The sequence below is a fragment of the Callospermophilus lateralis genome, chromosome 12 (genome assembly GCF_048772815.1).
Source record: "Callospermophilus lateralis isolate mCalLat2 chromosome 12, mCalLat2.hap1, whole genome shotgun sequence".
Lineage (NCBI taxonomy): Eukaryota > Metazoa > Chordata > Mammalia > Rodentia > Sciuridae > Callospermophilus > Callospermophilus lateralis.
In genome coordinates, this window is record NC_135316.1 from 87,563,365 (window position 1) to 87,579,626 (window position 16,262).

Here is a 16,262-nt window from a genome sequence, read left to right on the forward strand (position 1 = left end):
TTTTATCCTATGTGTCTCGGACCTATGTAGTCAACACATTAGTTTTTCAGCACAGTGACAAAATGCCTGAGATCAACTTGGAGGAGGAAATATTTATTTGGGCTCATGGTGTCAGGTTTCAGTTTTGGAGGCACTTCACTGGACCTGAGGCAAGCAGAACATAATGGCACCCTGGGAAGCAGAGAGATAAAGAGAGGAATTGGGTTCAAGAAATACCCTTCCAGGACACATCCCCAGGGACCTACTTCCTCCAATCATGCCTCACTACCACCAGTTCCCACCCAGTCCATTCAGCTACGGATGCGTTAATCCACTGATCAGATCAGAGCCATCCTCATCCAATCACTTCCCAGAAGCCCCACCTCTGCTGCATTGGGGACCAAGTCTTCAATATATGAGACTTTAAGAGATACTACAAACCACACAGTACTGACTTTCAGCCAGTGGCACATCTGTAATTGCAAGAGGATGGTTGCAGGACCCCCATGGATACCCAAATCTGTGGATGCTCAAGTCTTCTATAAAACAGCATAGTAATATTCACTTTGACAGCACATATACGAAATTTGGAATGAAACAGAGAAGATTAGCCAGGCCTCTGCACAAGGATGACAGACAAGTTAGAGAAACATTCCAAATTTCTAAATTAAAAACAAAAATAAATAGTGCAGTATTTGTGTATATCCTACATACATCCTCCCACATGCTTTTAAATCATCTCTAGATTACTCGTAATACCTAATATAATATGTCATATAAATGGTTGTTATACTGTGTTCTTTAGGAAACAATGACAAAAAATAATATGTCCTGTTCAGTACAGATGCAATGTTTTAAAAATATTTTCAATTCAAAGTTGGATGAATCTATGTATGTGAACACTGCAGATCCGGAGGAGTGTGTGTGTGTGTGTGTGTGTATGTGTGTGTGTGTGTGTATGAGCTTTTTTTTCCTAGGGGGAGGTCTGTATTTTTCTTTTCTTTCTTTTTATTTTACCTTTATTTTGTTTATTTAGTTTTTTTTTATGTGGTACTGGGGATGGAACCCAGTGCCTCACACATGCTGGGCACCACCGAACCACAACCCCAGCCCAGGTCTGTACTTTTCTGTCAGACCGAGCTGAGAGGTGATGTGGGTCTGAGCCTAGAAGCAGTAGAGGGACAGTGTGGCCATAAGGTAAGGATCACAGCATAATGTTGGAGGCCCTTGCTTAGGGGAGATGTTTGCAGGAAATCAATCAGAATTTGCTCTCCCCTAGCTAGAGGCAGAGGGCTGCTTCTACAGATCCAAATTGCTCAAGCAAAACCAGGGACTCAAAATACCTAGGCTATTCAGCCCTCAACATCCCTATTCAAGACCTCAGGACCTGATTTGTATCATCTCTGGAGCCGTGCTTAGAAATGAGAGACACATGAGGCTGTGCGTTCAGTCTTTTAGGTAGCCCTGCCATAATCTGTATGATTATTTGGGCCCAAATCATTCAAAGCTAAACCTTCTGCAAAGCTTCTATCTGTGCCTCAGTCTAGTCCACTAGAAGTGTGTGTTCAATTATTGGGCAAGTGAACCCAAGAAGCAGCTATACAGGGAATGGTAGAACATGGAAGGAGGGCCAACTAATATTACAGTATTGATTTGGTCACTGCTAAGAATGAAAGGTACCAGATTGTCCCAGGCCTTTTGAAGAACACTTTATGGAATGCATCTTGGGAAAGCCTTCCTGGGGGATAAAAGGAAGATGACATCTCTTTAACTGTTTCCTAGTGGTTATGGGTGGTCTGCAAGTTTTAACTCATCCACTGCTCAAAATGTGCATGTGTAAGAAGTGAGACATTCCTTCAGGTAACCCCTGCCACGGCACCAGAGATTCTCTAAGGAGGAACACAGAAGAGATGGCCAGGAAGCATCAAGATGAGGTGTCATCTGGTTATGCTGATGTTAAACTAATCTAAGCCTCTTACTGGTTGCTGCAGCAGCCCTGGCACTAACAGCAGGACCAAGAGGGTATACAGAGGTCCCTAGGCAATGGCCATTACATATTAATAAGCTATTATCCAGCAAGTTAAAGTGTTTGAGTCTGGAGTTGTTTTGCCCCTAAAATATCTAGCCATATACACAGGAGAATAACCACATTGGTCTCAGTGCCTGTGCCTCTACAGTGGACTGGAGAAGTCTCATCATGGCATAGGAAAGGAACCAAAAGGGCCAAATCAGAGATGTGGGGCTAGGGGTGTAGCTCAGTGGTAGAGTGCTTGCCTAGCATGTGCAAGGTCCTGGGTTCAATCCCCATATTGCAAAAAAAAAATCAGAGAGTCACACCATCTGTGTCTTCATACATGTACCTAGGGTAATGATGTCCATCTCATTCCACCATCTTTCCTACCTCCCAGGCCCCCTCCCTTCCCCTGCCACCCCTTTGCCCTTTCTAGTGTGTGTCTGATCCTCTCTCAACATAGTAACATATTAAGCTCCTCCCTCAACCCCATTATGAATCAGCCCCCTTATATCAGAGAAAACATTCAGCATTTGGTTTTTTGGGATTGGCTAACTTCACTTAGCATTATATTCTCTAATTCCATCCATTTACCTTCAAATGCCATTTTTATTGCTGAATAATATTTCATAGTGTATATATACCACATTTTCTTTATCCATTCATCTACTGAAGGGCATCTAGGTTGGTTCCACAGTTTAGTTTTGTGAACTGTGCTGAAATAAACATTGATGTGGCTGTGTCCCTGTAATATGCTGTTTTTAAGTCCTTTGGGTATAGACTGAGGAGTGGGATAGCTGGATTCCACTCCCAGTTTTCTAAGGAATCTCCATATAATGCTTTCCATATTGACTTCACCATTTTGCAGTCCCACTAGCAATGTATGAGTGTGCCTTTTCCCCCACATCCTCTCCAACACTTATTGTTGCTTATATTCTTAATAGCTGCCATTCTGACTGGAGTGAGATGAAATCTTAGAGTAGTTTTGATTTGCATTTCTCTAATAGCTAGAGATGTTGAACATCTTTTCATATATTTGATTGTATATCATCTTCTGAGACTTTGTGTACAACCAGAGATATGAAAAATTGTGCTCTATATGTGTAATATGGATTGTAATGCATTCTGCATTATATAATACATTATATATAATTATATTATATATAACAGCACACAGACCTGTTATATATAACAAATTAGAATTTTTAAAATCCCACTTATTACATATGAAATAAAGTTTTAAAAAAGAGAAAAGATTTTTTCTATGTTTAAAAAAAATAAAAAGATAGATAGATAGAAACAAAAAGAGCTGAGATGAGGCAAGTCAACCAGAGGCCTCCAGACCCTGACGGAACTTAAAGACAGAAAGCCTAGCGTATTCTAACCACAGAGGTCCACAGAAGGCGCTAGTGAGCGAGGAGTGACCAGATAGAGAGGGGAAGATGGTGAGGATCCAGGGAGCAGCATGAGATCAGCACACAGACCTGAGTTCCGCCTCCCACCACAGTAACATATTCAGAAAAAAAAATCAGAGATATCATTTCCAGTATGACAGTATCTCTCTAACCAGAGCCTATGAATCCCAGCTTCTCTATCTATAAAAGGAGGAAAAATGAAAACCATATTATCTACCTTTAGGACAGGAATCAAAGAGGTAATAAATACAAGTGTTTTGCATGGTGTAGTGCCACACAGATATTCTTTATGATGGCTGTCAACGTTAAGGCTCTGTCTTAGTGGAGTGACTATTCTTTATACCCTTCCCCAGAACCAAACCCATACAAAATCCAGAGCTTTTAATCAAAAAATAATAACACGAAACATATATTTGAGAGTAAGAAAGAGAAAGAAAAGAATAAGGAAGGTATGATGATGGTAATTTTTTTTTTTTGTGGCTAGAAATTGAACCCAGGGCCTTGTGCATGCAACTACCAACTGAGCCATATCCCCAGCCCCAGATAGCATGTTTTAAAATGAAGTAAACATGTTCCAGTGGCATACTTTCTTGTATAAAATGTAACCAGGAGCAAGGATGCGGATAAATCAGAATCCTTGTGCACCGAAGGTGGGAATGCGAAGTGATGCTGCTGCTCTAGAGAACAGTAGGATGGTTTCTCAACAGAATAAAACACACAAGTATCAAATGACCTAACAATTCCCCTTCTGAGTATACTCCCCAAAGAATCGAAAGCAGGGGCTCAAACAGACATCTGTACACCTATGTTCACAGCAGCACAAAATGTGGAAGATCTCCATGTGATGGATAAGCCCATGTGGTACAGACCTACAATGGAACCTCACTCATCCTTTAAAAGGAAGGAAATTCTGATGGCGCCACAGTGTGAATAAACCTTGAGTGAACTAAGCCACTCGCCAAAAGACAAATGATTCGTGACTCCACTCATATGAGGTATCAAGAGTAGCCAAATCCCTGGACAGAAAGTAGAGTGGAGGTTGCCTGAGGGAGGGGAGGGGCTGGGAGATGGTGTTTAATCAGCTAGAGATTCTGAAAACCCTTCCACAGATGGACAGAGGTAGGTGATGGCTGCACAACACTGTAAGGTACTTAATGCCCCTGAACTGGACATTTAAAAATTATTAAGATGGTAAATTTTATGTTACGGATATTTTGCCACAACTTTTAAAAAATGTAAACAGGGATTGAAATAATACAGAAGACCAAAAAGGGTGGTTTTCATAGTAATTTTAAAAAGTTATTAAATGGCACTCTCCCCAACGTCGATTGCACAGTTGGTTAGGGTCCTTGAAGACTGCCTGTGATCTGCCCTTCTCTCTGATATCCTAGAGCTTAAGGGCTTCATTTTTTCTTCTGAAATTCAACTGCAGTTTAGAGTCCTACAGTTGATATCCTAAAAAGACCCCGGGTCTGGCTGGGTTTTGTCTCAGTGATACAAACTCTTTTTTCACATTCGCCCTGAAGCTCTGTTTTTCTTCCCGTGTGAGTCTGCTCTACATTTTGGTTTCTGGTGGCATGAAGGATGGGAAATAATGCAAAATCATAAATTCCGTTCCTAGACCTAAGGTAAATTCCCCCAGGCAATTATGTTTCCTACAGAGGAAACATCAGTAAAATAAAATGACTGCAATCTTCTTTTATGCTATTTGAATTTCAAATGCACTATGAGTCTCTTGAGAATGTGGCATTAATTTAGGACTATAAGTAAAATACTGTGTATCTAAAAACATGTTCTTGTTTCCCTTTGCTTGTTTTATGTACTGATGATGGAATAAACATCAGTGATTATTGCAAAACCTACCGAAAAGTGTACGCATAGATTTTAACACAATCTATAGCACACAAACCAGTTTTCCTAATGTCCCAGATAATCCACTTGTCATTTTATGTTATAGTTTCTAAAAACATAATCATAGAAGACCTTGAGAGAGACTTTTTAACAGTGAGACTCCCCCCGGCATTTTATCGAAGATCTCAGAACGGCATTTCTCCAGAGAACAGTAAGTATTGACAAAAAAATTTAAACATTATTACAAAATTTGCACAGTGCGGGTATATTTCTTCAGGCCTTCCACATTTTGACCAATTTTGTCCTAGAAAATCCATTTCTTTTTTTACTAGGCGTTTATTTCTCAAGAGGTGTTTGTTGGGCACCTCCTTTACACCAGCATAATGTGACCACAACAGCCACAGTGACTACAGTCCTGGCTCTTAGGGAATTTATGTCCTAGGCAATTCCAGGTGTGTGCAAGGAGTGTGGAAAAATAAGTAAGATGATAATGATAGAAACTTGAAGGGTTGAGTATCTACCTTGGAGGGGAGAGAGTTCTCCACAGGTGCTTTGGATGTGTGGTAACTCATGTTATAGGTCCTAGGGGAATAGCCTTTCAAGAGAAAGTGACATGCCCCTAAAGTAGAAAAGAACTTAGTAATTATATCTTTATATCATATGTTTTTATAAATTTCAGGATTTTTTAAAAAGTCTTCATTTCCCCAGAATAGAATCATTGAGATACAGAATTTAGCGGGTTTATGGCTTCACACAGTAGACTCTATGCACACACGCACATGTATGTATTTAGAGAGAGAGCTTGCTGGGAGCCATTAGCCAAGTAGGTATGAAAATTTCCTTGCCAGCGTACCCCCATGTTGCTTAGTGGATGGAAGGACTCCTGGAAGGTGACCTTGCTCAAGGACCAGGGCGGATCCGTGTTTAGGGTGTTCCCGGTTTAGGATAATCCAAGTTTAGGGCGTTCCCGGTTTAGGAAGATTATTCCTGCCGGGAATAGGGTCTATCCTGCTGCCTGAGTTCCTCTTGAGTTCTTAGGGATTCATACAGTATTTTTGGGAGACAGAAGCCCAGTGGAGGTGTGGATTTGGGCAGAGAACGTAGATTTCCCCAGAACGTGTTTTTAGAGGGCCGGTGTGAGTTCGGGAATAAAGAATTGCTGTTTGAATCTACAAAGCTGTGAGTGGCTCGTGATTTGTGCCCAGCCAGACTGCGGCAAGAGCTAACTAAAACTCTGCACCAATTTATACTGCTGGCTTTGATGTACAAGAAGGACTGTTTCACTTTTTTTATGTTCTCTTAAAATTTTGCAAACTCAGTTAATAAAAATAGCATATCTCTCTCCTCGTTATTTGTTAGATTTTTAAACATAACATTGAAAAATACATAAGAATTTATGTAACATATATGTACGCTATAGCAACATAACAGTGCACTCATGACCCAGCCCACTAAACTTCATCCACTGCTGGGGCTCTTCCTATCCCAGGTCCCTTATCTCCTCCTAGCTCTACCCCCTTCCCCAACATGAGTTTATTCTGAATTTATGCCATTATTCTCTTTCAAAATAATTTAACCACATATATATGCATAACTGAATAATATATTGGCAAAGCTTCTTTTTTTTAGCTTTAGAATGGATATCATACTAAATAGTGTTCTGAAACTTGCTCTTCTTACTCAACGTACTGTTTTAAGATTGATCTATTCTGTAGCACATAATTGGAGCATGTTCATTTTTCACTATTATACAATATTCCATCATTTTTTATTGGGTTGTTTCCATTTTTATGAGTCCATATGAACATTTCATAAAAATCCCTTTATCTATCAAAAAGTATTCAAGATAATGACAGATATTTTACCATGTGATTCTACAAACATTCCCACCAGCAGCATATGAGCATTTTCATTTATTCTCATCTTCTCCAACACTTGATGTGGTCAGATTTCTTGATTTTGGGAAATCTAGTCTAACCATGGTCCTCCTTGCTTTTTCTCTAGTTATTATGGTTAGACACTAAACATTTTTTCTCTTTTGTGAAATACCAGCTCATACCTTTTTTCAGTTGTATGTGGTAATCTATCCCACAGATTGGTAGACGTACACTGCATATTCTGCTTCTGTGTGTTAAAATATACTCCATTTTCTTTTTGTGTTAGTGGGAATTGAACCCAGGGCTCCCAAGTATGGCTTGACTTCCATTTTCTTTCTGCCATTTTTTTAAAAAGCCTTAATTTTTCAGGTGTCAAATTTTTCAAGTTGTTCAATCTTTTCTTTCATGAGTTAATGTGTCTTGCTTAAGAAATTCAAAGATTAGAAAGATATTCTATATTTTGTTCTAAAAGTATTGAATTCCTTCTTTTCACATTTCAAGCACTTAATCAAGTAGAATTGATTTTTATGTTTTGTGGGAGGTGAGAATCTAATTTCAATTTTACCCATATGGATACACAAAGAGTTCCAGAACTTTTTATTAAATAGCATTTTCTTCTCTCAATTATCTGCAATGGGCTGGTGCTGTGACTCAGAGGTAGCATACTTGCCTGGCTTGTGTGAAGCACTGGGTTCGATTCTCAGCAGCATATATAAATAAAGGTCTATCAACAACTAAAAAAAAATAAATTTTTAATTTAAAAAAATATCTGCAGTGCTATTTCTGTTATATACCAAAGATCCATAAGTATGTGGGCTTCTTTCTGAGCTCTTTATTTTGTTATACTGGTCAATTTCTCTATCCCTGCACCAATACCTACTGCATTAATGCCACAGATTTATAATGTCTTTATATCACCTAGGGAAAATCCATCTAATACTTCAGGACTATTTTTGACCCTTTCTATTTCATTTAAAATTTCAAAGCAACATGTCAATTGCAGTGAAAATCCCAGTTAGCTTTTATTTGGAATTTGGAGATAATTAATAACTTCACCATACCAAGGATTCCTCTCTAAAAGCATGAATATCATTCAATTGGCTTAAATGCTCTTTAATGATTTCCAATAAGATTTTAAGATATTCTCTATGTGGGTCTTGCACATCTTTTGTTAGAGTTATTTTTATTGTGACAGCCAGTTGCCTCCAAAAACTTTCATTCTCCTCTTCCTGCACGTTTGTCCAGCTGGTGAAAGATGCCATTCACCCCAAGAGTGATGGTGCCGTTTCTAAGTGCCTCCTGCTTAAAGAAGCGTTGCTTTCTTAGACTTCAGCTTTTCACAATAGAGTTGACCACAGCATCAACATGGGAATGACCCAGACTTCATCAGTCAGATGGAACAGCGCTCATGAGAATGACTTTAAATGGAAGGAAACTCAGCCTTGGATGGCTAGTTAACAGCACAGGCATCCCACCAGATATACCATCCAACCCAAAACTGTCCTTCCTATTCAAGCCATGGTCTTTGTGGGTATCATGGTATGGTACACTCTCTTTTTTATACACTATTAGATTCTCTTTGGTGATGTATAGCTTAGAAGTTTTCCATCTTGCTTAAGAGTGAGGTAGGGGCCATCATTGGTCATAGAATGATGAGAGACCCTGGAGTGGATCTGGACCCAGTCGGAATCCAGAAGCCATGTAACCTGCAGCCTGAGGCAGAGTCACCAACCCAGTGCCACCCAAGACAATCAGAGCAGAGTGTGCTTGCAGACTTGTGCATGAAAAAAAAAATGCTGCTGTTATAAACCACTGAGGTTTAAGGGAATTTGTTCTGTGTAATTGCTGTGGCAATTCCTAATAGACACACTTATTTATCATAGTGTTAGAGAATTTATTTTCAATTTTTAGGACTTTAATGTAATTATTAGCTTATTGCTGTATCTATTTTCCCCATGTTATGCTTTGCCTTATATTTTGAGAGTCTCTTGAAGTTTACATGAGGAAATGTTTATTTTAAATTAAATTAGTCTATTTTTTCCCCTTTGATATTTTTCTATTTTTGAACAATCCTTTCCAATCCTGAAATTTAACAAATAACCAATTTTGTTTTCTAACACTCAAAAATAGGTAATTCTAGCCAGGCACCATAGCACACACCTGTAATCCCAGAGGCTCAGGAGACTAAGGCATGAGGATCGTGAGTTCAAAGCCAGCCTCTGCAAATGCAAGGCACTAAGCAACTCAGTGAGACCCTGTCTCTAAATAAAATATAAAATAGGGCTGGGGGGTGTGGCTCATCTCCAGCACGAAAAAAAAAATTAATTCTATAATCTATCTGGAATAAAAGAGGTATATTAATCATTTCTAGATCCTCCTATTTTCTCCTGAGTTCAATGTAATAATGTAGGGGCCTTAAAATTAATTCTATTTCCAATTGGAAAAATGTTTAAATTGAAAAACCATTAAGATTATGTTAGTAGTTACCCTTTTAGCTAGCATGTTTGTTCTTTACTTTAAATTTTTAATTAAATTAGCATACCAATTTAACTATTCCAATTATGCTGTGTTTAGCCAAGCTGAAATTAAACTTTCAATTGCTGCCCAATTCCTCTAGAGAATTTTAAATTTACCAGAAACTCCTAGTAATACTCCACATCTCTCTTCCTTATTAGCCCAAATAATATAGTTCTTTAAAAAAAAAAAAAATCCAGTGTCTAGATGACCTTATGACCCTCTTCTCTGGCAACCCAAAATTGAAGGATGTATATTTTATTATGAAAAGGACTAGACAACTGTTGTGTGAATTGCAATTCCACACTAAAGTGGAGCCTTCTCTGACTCTCCAGTTGGCATTTGTTGCATAACCCCACAGCAGTGTGTATAGGGGTCTCACACTACAATGCACTTCTGTTTACATCTGTTCAACCACTGGGCTGAGCTACATCTTATTCATCTCTAGCTGTCTAACACCTATCCTGGTACCTAGCACATAGAAGGCGTTCAGTAAGTATTGGTTGATTGATGATCGACTGATTGGAAGTTTGCACTGGGTGATGGAAAAGTGAACAGCCTCTTTATTTAGCTTCTAGTCTCTCTCCAGAACAGTTAGACCACGACCAATGTGAAATTCATTCCATTTTTATTGAAATGATCATTTCTCTATGTCTCTCACTCTAAGTACTTTTTGGAGGGCCCGACGACCAAGCAAACAAGAAAGAAGGGATTCAAAAAAGATTGCCCCCAGTTGATGGCAGGTACATCCTTCCCCTGGGCTGCAGTTTTGCCATCTGTGAATTGCAATGTGCCATCATGTTACACAATCTGTTAAGTCCTCACAACTCGAATTCTCTACAAAACTCATCAGAGTTAAAGGCATTCATTAGGCAGCCATATTGCATATGGAAAGACAGGGGGCTTGGAGTAAGTCAGATATGGCATTGACTCCAAACTGCTAGTTACCAGCTTCACAAACTTGGGCAACTGATTTAACTTCATTGGCCCTCAGTTTTCTATGGCTATTATAAATACCTCCCTTACAGAGTTTCTGTGCAATAGAGTAGATAAAGGGGCTGGGGATGTGGCTCAAGCGGTAGCATGCTTGCCTGGCATGCATGCGGCCCGGGTTCGATCCTCAGCACCACATACAAACAAAGATGTTGTGTCTGCCGAGAAGTAAGTAAATAAATAAATAAATAAATAAATAATAGAGTAGATAAAGTCCAAAGTCACTGTGCTTAGCATAGACAGAGACTTGAATTGTGTAAATCACACTCCTATGAATACACCCAGCAGACACTCACATTCACCTTTCACTTATGCTCTTCTATCACTGTGCACACACACAACAACATTGGTAAAGACAGCAGAAGACCACCAGTTGCAATGTAGTTGCTTTCTGTGGTTCTCATACCATCATCATTGTCATAAAAGAGAGGCGATTGAAGAGGTAAAGATTTAATGGCTAAATATCACCTTACTTATATTTTACAATCATTAAATAAATGTTCCCCATGTAATCTTCTGATACGTAATAAAATAAAAAGTTATCCGCATATACAGAACCTGGGAATGGAGTCGTCAAGTTCTTGTAACCCTGGACAAAGTTACCATTAAAGGGTTTGGCTTGCCCTGACCATTCATAAATAGGCCCATTCCGGTAATAATTTTTAAAAACTATAAAGAGTATTTCATATACAGTGAGCAAGATTACATGGTGGCACAGTGACATAGTGCCAGCAACTGTTCAAAATGTTAGTTTCTGCTGTTCTTTCCATCTTAGAACTGGATACTGCTTAGAACTTAGAACTGGATACTGTTGTGAATGCTTATTATGAGACAAAAATCACCTACCTACAGGGTGACTCACTTTGGAGTTGACATCCAAATCTACAACAGCCTTCAAAAGTCCAGATGGAGAAAACCAATAATTAAATTATTGTCGCGGAGCCGGTTTTCAAATTTCCTGCTGCATGAACATTTCCTCCAGATTCTGAACTTGAGCTAGTACCTAGTCTGTCCGGCAGAGGGCAACAGGACCCACCGGACGGCGCTGGAATGCCGGTTCATTTAAAGGGCCCCACAGGACCATCTGCAGAAAGCTGTGGTCACTAGGGGTGACGCTCTATCCCTGGCCAAAAGGGCACCAAAGGGTCTGAATAAAATGAAAATGCGGATCCTTTGTTCCAAAAGAAGGAAAAAGTTTTGCTTGGTTCCTGAGTCTCTTTCGACCTGTCCCCGCTGTCCTGTTTGCTAGTTAATGCCACACGGCCTCCGGCAAACGGGGTGTTGACAGGCGGGGTGCAGACCAGCAGCCTCGGAGGCCGGCAGGTGACCCGGTGAGCAGAGGGTGTGCCCGCCCGCCCTCCAGCCACCGTGTGGGGACTTGGGTGCAGAGCGGCAGCAAGTGACGTGGCGCCCAGGACGCCGCGGGCAGCAGGAGGCGGGAAGGACCGAGAACCCAGGCTCTGAGCCCTCTCTCTGCGCTGGCTCCATTGTCGGGTTGGACTTCACTTACAGAACACCACGCAAAGATTTTTTTAAAAAAAGTATTAAGAGTTTCAAGGTAGTGGCCACAGAGCCTTAGCGCCCAAGTGGCACCGAGAGGAGCTTGCAGGTCACATGGGTGTACCCTAAACTCAGTCTGTGCTGCCCCCTGTGTGCTTCCCAGTACCTGGAAGAAAGGGAGATTTTACCCCGTGGCGCTTTAATACCAACCACCAGCACCCCAGGCTCCTCTCTCCTCCATGTCCCTCTTGATCCTCCAACACACAAGCTTGCTCTCCCACGGGGCCTTAATTGTTGCTCCCAGGAGACCCCAGAACTCCGCCCTTTCTTGAATTGGCTCTGTCCAGATGTCACCTTATCAGCGGAGCTTTTCCCAGCTAAGACAGCAGCCAAGCCCAGGCAATCTAGCCCGGCACCCAGCTTTTATTCCCTCATTGCCCACCAAGACCTGATGTGTTGGGTGTTTTTTCCTAGGTTGGTTGGTTTGCTTGTTCTTGGTCCCTATGATGGAACTCACGTCCAAGAGAGCAGGATTTGGGGTGTCTGGGTGGTGTTTTATTCACATCTCCAGCTCCTAGAACAGCATCTAGCCTGTGTGAACACTCAAATGTTGAAATAAGGGTACAGGTCTTGGCAACCGGTCTGCCTCAGGGCAGATCAAAACCCTGGCAGGTCCTACTACCAGGCAGGGTCAGGGGAGTGGCTGGGATGGGAAAGATGTCTTCGCTTGTAGGCAGATTTCCTCTAAAAGTAAAGCCAACTTCACATAGTGTCTTTGAATTTCCCCATCTCCTAGTCTCTGGTATTTTTATAACACCAAGAGTGACTTGGTCACACCCTTTACAGGTGAAATAATTAAGGCCCAGAGAAGTGAAGAATCTTACTTAAAGTCACACAGCTCAAGGTGGCAGAGCCAAAAGACATAAAAATCCAAGACTCCTGAGTTTAATCTTTGCACTCTTTTCAGAGATCATACCATTCTGAATGTGTGGTCTGCAACCTCAGCTTGTAGTTTTATTCTGGGGTGAGAAGACAGCCACCAAGCCCTTCTGCCCCTAACAATTCTACTTACAATTCTACTTAGTGGCCCAACACCTTGGGACTTGACTCCACTTGTTTGCAGAGTTCAGTAGCTTCGCCTTGCTTTCAGTGCACAGTCAGCATATTAATAATTATTTATTAATAAGACCAAGCATGTGGTGTTTCTAGGCAATTGCATATTGAATGCGAAGAGAAAATAGAGGGCCGTGCACTGTGTATGGTGAAACATTGCAATAGATAGGCATGTTCAAAATTGTGTGACTCTGAGCACTTGCTTCCTAAATGATCATTGATCTCTGGCCCCTGTGGAGTTCATTGTCTAGCCCTGAGCAAGGCACTTGTTCCAGCCCATATACTGTAGCTAATTAGCCACAACTACATTTCACATGAGGGTTTCCTTTGTGCTGCACTTTAATATTCAGCAGGAGAATAGTCACTGCATTCCTTTAATTGAGTCTTCCTAATTAAATTGCAAATTGTGATTGCTTCTTTCTCTTGAAATGAAGATCTTAGATTTCACTTGAGTTTCTGTGCTCATGTTTTATCCTAACCATTTTTAAAACCTTGACACAACTAAGTAACCAAGTAGACTACACTATTCATAATGTCTAGATAAATGTCAAATTCTATTAGACACTAATCATCATAACATGATGACCTAGTAGTGTCTGATGTGTATGTACTATAAAAAGGGCAAGAATAATATACTTCAGTTGAGCTAGACAAAACTAAATATATCCTACCCTTGTTTATGAACCACCAGTTTCTTATTGGAAATTCCATCTGACTTTACAGACTTAAGATATTATGAAGATTAACCCTGTTGGAAAAAAATATAAAGAATAAATTTTGGCAGCAAATGTATGTTAATAATATTATTATTTACAGCATACTTGTAAATAACAGATTGGTAAAAATGATGAGATTCCTAGAACACAAAATTTTTGAACTGGGAGAGATCCCAAACATGATCTGATTCAAATTCATTTTACAGAAGCATCAACAAAAATGCAGAAATATCAAATCATGAGAATTTCAGATACCTGTTTTAACATTATTTCTACAAGGAAGTCTTTGTTAGGATAAAATTCAGTAATAAATTATATTTAAAGAGGGAATGAATCTTACTAATAACTCATGTAGTATCATCACAACATTGAGGCAACTAATATCTCTTTTGGGCACCAGATTATTTAAAGAGGTTTCTGTAACTCCTCTTAATACATCTGGCTTCCTAGATCCTTCACCACCCTGATCACCTGGGATGTAGTTGAAATCATCAAGCTCCTTCTCAAAATAAACGTCTATCCTCGGCCTACATCTCATCACAATAGGGAGCTGTGTGGCTGCCCCCTCTCTAAATCCGGATAGACCTAACCAATGGAATCAAAATCACATCCAATTTGCAAAAATCTGCAAAAGGTAAAACCCCTGGGCCCCTTCTAAGTACAGTGCTTTCAGTCAGGGGAGAGCAGTCCTGTCTGCTTCAAATCCCCTTTCCTGACTTCTTGCAAGAGCATCACAATTTTGCTTTGGGAGGCTACTGATCTATTCATTGGAGAGAATTTGCCAGTCCCTGTTAATGCAGAGGCTCTGAGTTACTTTGGCCACGGGTTGCACTTCTGACTCAGCTAGACCAACCAACTGCTCCCTTGCTCCCCCTACCCAGCACCCTGTCTTTCCCCCCTGCCCCTCCGTCTTGATCCAGGAGATACTAATTGCAGCTCACTGACTCCAGTGGAAATGCTGTAAAGAAAGGGTCACTTTTAGTTTCCTAGATACTCAAAGTTATTCTGGCTCTGGAGGTTCCAAATCTTGGTTCTTGGCTTTTCCTTTGAGTCTCTGGTAACTCGACATCTTCCCAGGAGATTTCCTCTTTTTGCTTTTTGTTAAAGTCAGTGTCAGTTGTTCACAGTCTCTACCTGGTACCCCTGGCCCTCAGCCTGAATGTTCCTCCATTATCTGTTTCCTTTTATGTCTCTGCCCCACTACCCTCATCCATCCACCCTGTTCTCTGGTGGAACTCCAGAACCAAGAACTGGGTTGGTAACATGGGAAGAGCTCAAGAAATACATGTTAAATGACCAACGATTCCCTAAACAGTGCTGTTGTCAAATCCAAGTACCTTGGGATGACAAACAGAAGAGATGGGAGGTTTTTTTAGTCAATTCCTCTAAAACAAAAAAAAAGAGAAAAAAGAAATGGGGAGGAGGGATCTACACAAGAGTATTTAAAATCTGATTCTCACTAAATCCGAGTCTTATTTTCTGCCAAATTAGCCTTAGAATTGAGCAGTTGGGCAAAGGACAGAAAGGACTTGGTGACAAAGTGGATGGTTCTGCTCATTCTGCCGCAGAGCAGCTGAGCCCCCATGCTGTAGCTGGGGGGGGGGGGGGGGGGCTAGAGCCATGGTCAGACTTCCCCTACGCCCTAGCCCAGCAGCCAAGAGAAAGCAGCTGAGTGGAACTCATCCATGTGGAAATGACCTTGCATTTCTGCACTTGCTCTGTAATCCATGGTGGATTTAAAGTAGACCTAAAACTAGTCACAGTTAAAAAAGAAGTGAGGGGATGTTTAACAATATCAATAATGACTACAAAATGGACAGATGATCTGAATAGACGTTTCCTAAAAGAATATATACAAGTGGCCAAAAAAGAATATGAAATGAAATCAGTATATCACAGGAATATTTGCATTTCCATGTTTATTGCTATTGTTCCATGTTTATTCATAGAAGTAGAAAATTGAATAGTGGTCACTAGAGGCTAAGAGTAGGGAGATGGAGCCTGGATAATAGGTACCAAAATACAGTTAGGTGGCAGAAATATTCTAAAGTTCTTAGCATAGCTGTATTTTACAACAATGTATTATATCTCTCAAAATAACTGGAAGAGTTTGAAGTTTCCCAACAAAAAGAAGTGATAAATGTTTGAGATAAAGATGCTAACTACTCTGATTTGATCATTACACATTGTATATATGTATCAAATTACCACACCCTGCTCCGTAAATATGTGCAACTATTATATGTCAATTAATTTTTTTAATGAAGATAAATAGTAAGGAAGGAACGAGTTG

General features: G+C 40.3%; 1 non-coding gene across 1 annotated transcript; it reads left to right on the forward strand.

Annotated features, from left to right (window-relative positions):
* Positions 1–533: 533 nt before the first annotated feature.
* LOC143411895 (U6 spliceosomal RNA) lies at positions 534–643 on the forward strand. The gene has a single exon (XR_013092907.1). It is a non-coding gene; the product is annotated as a U6 spliceosomal RNA (small nuclear RNA).
* Positions 644–16,262: the final 15,619 nt, after the last annotated feature.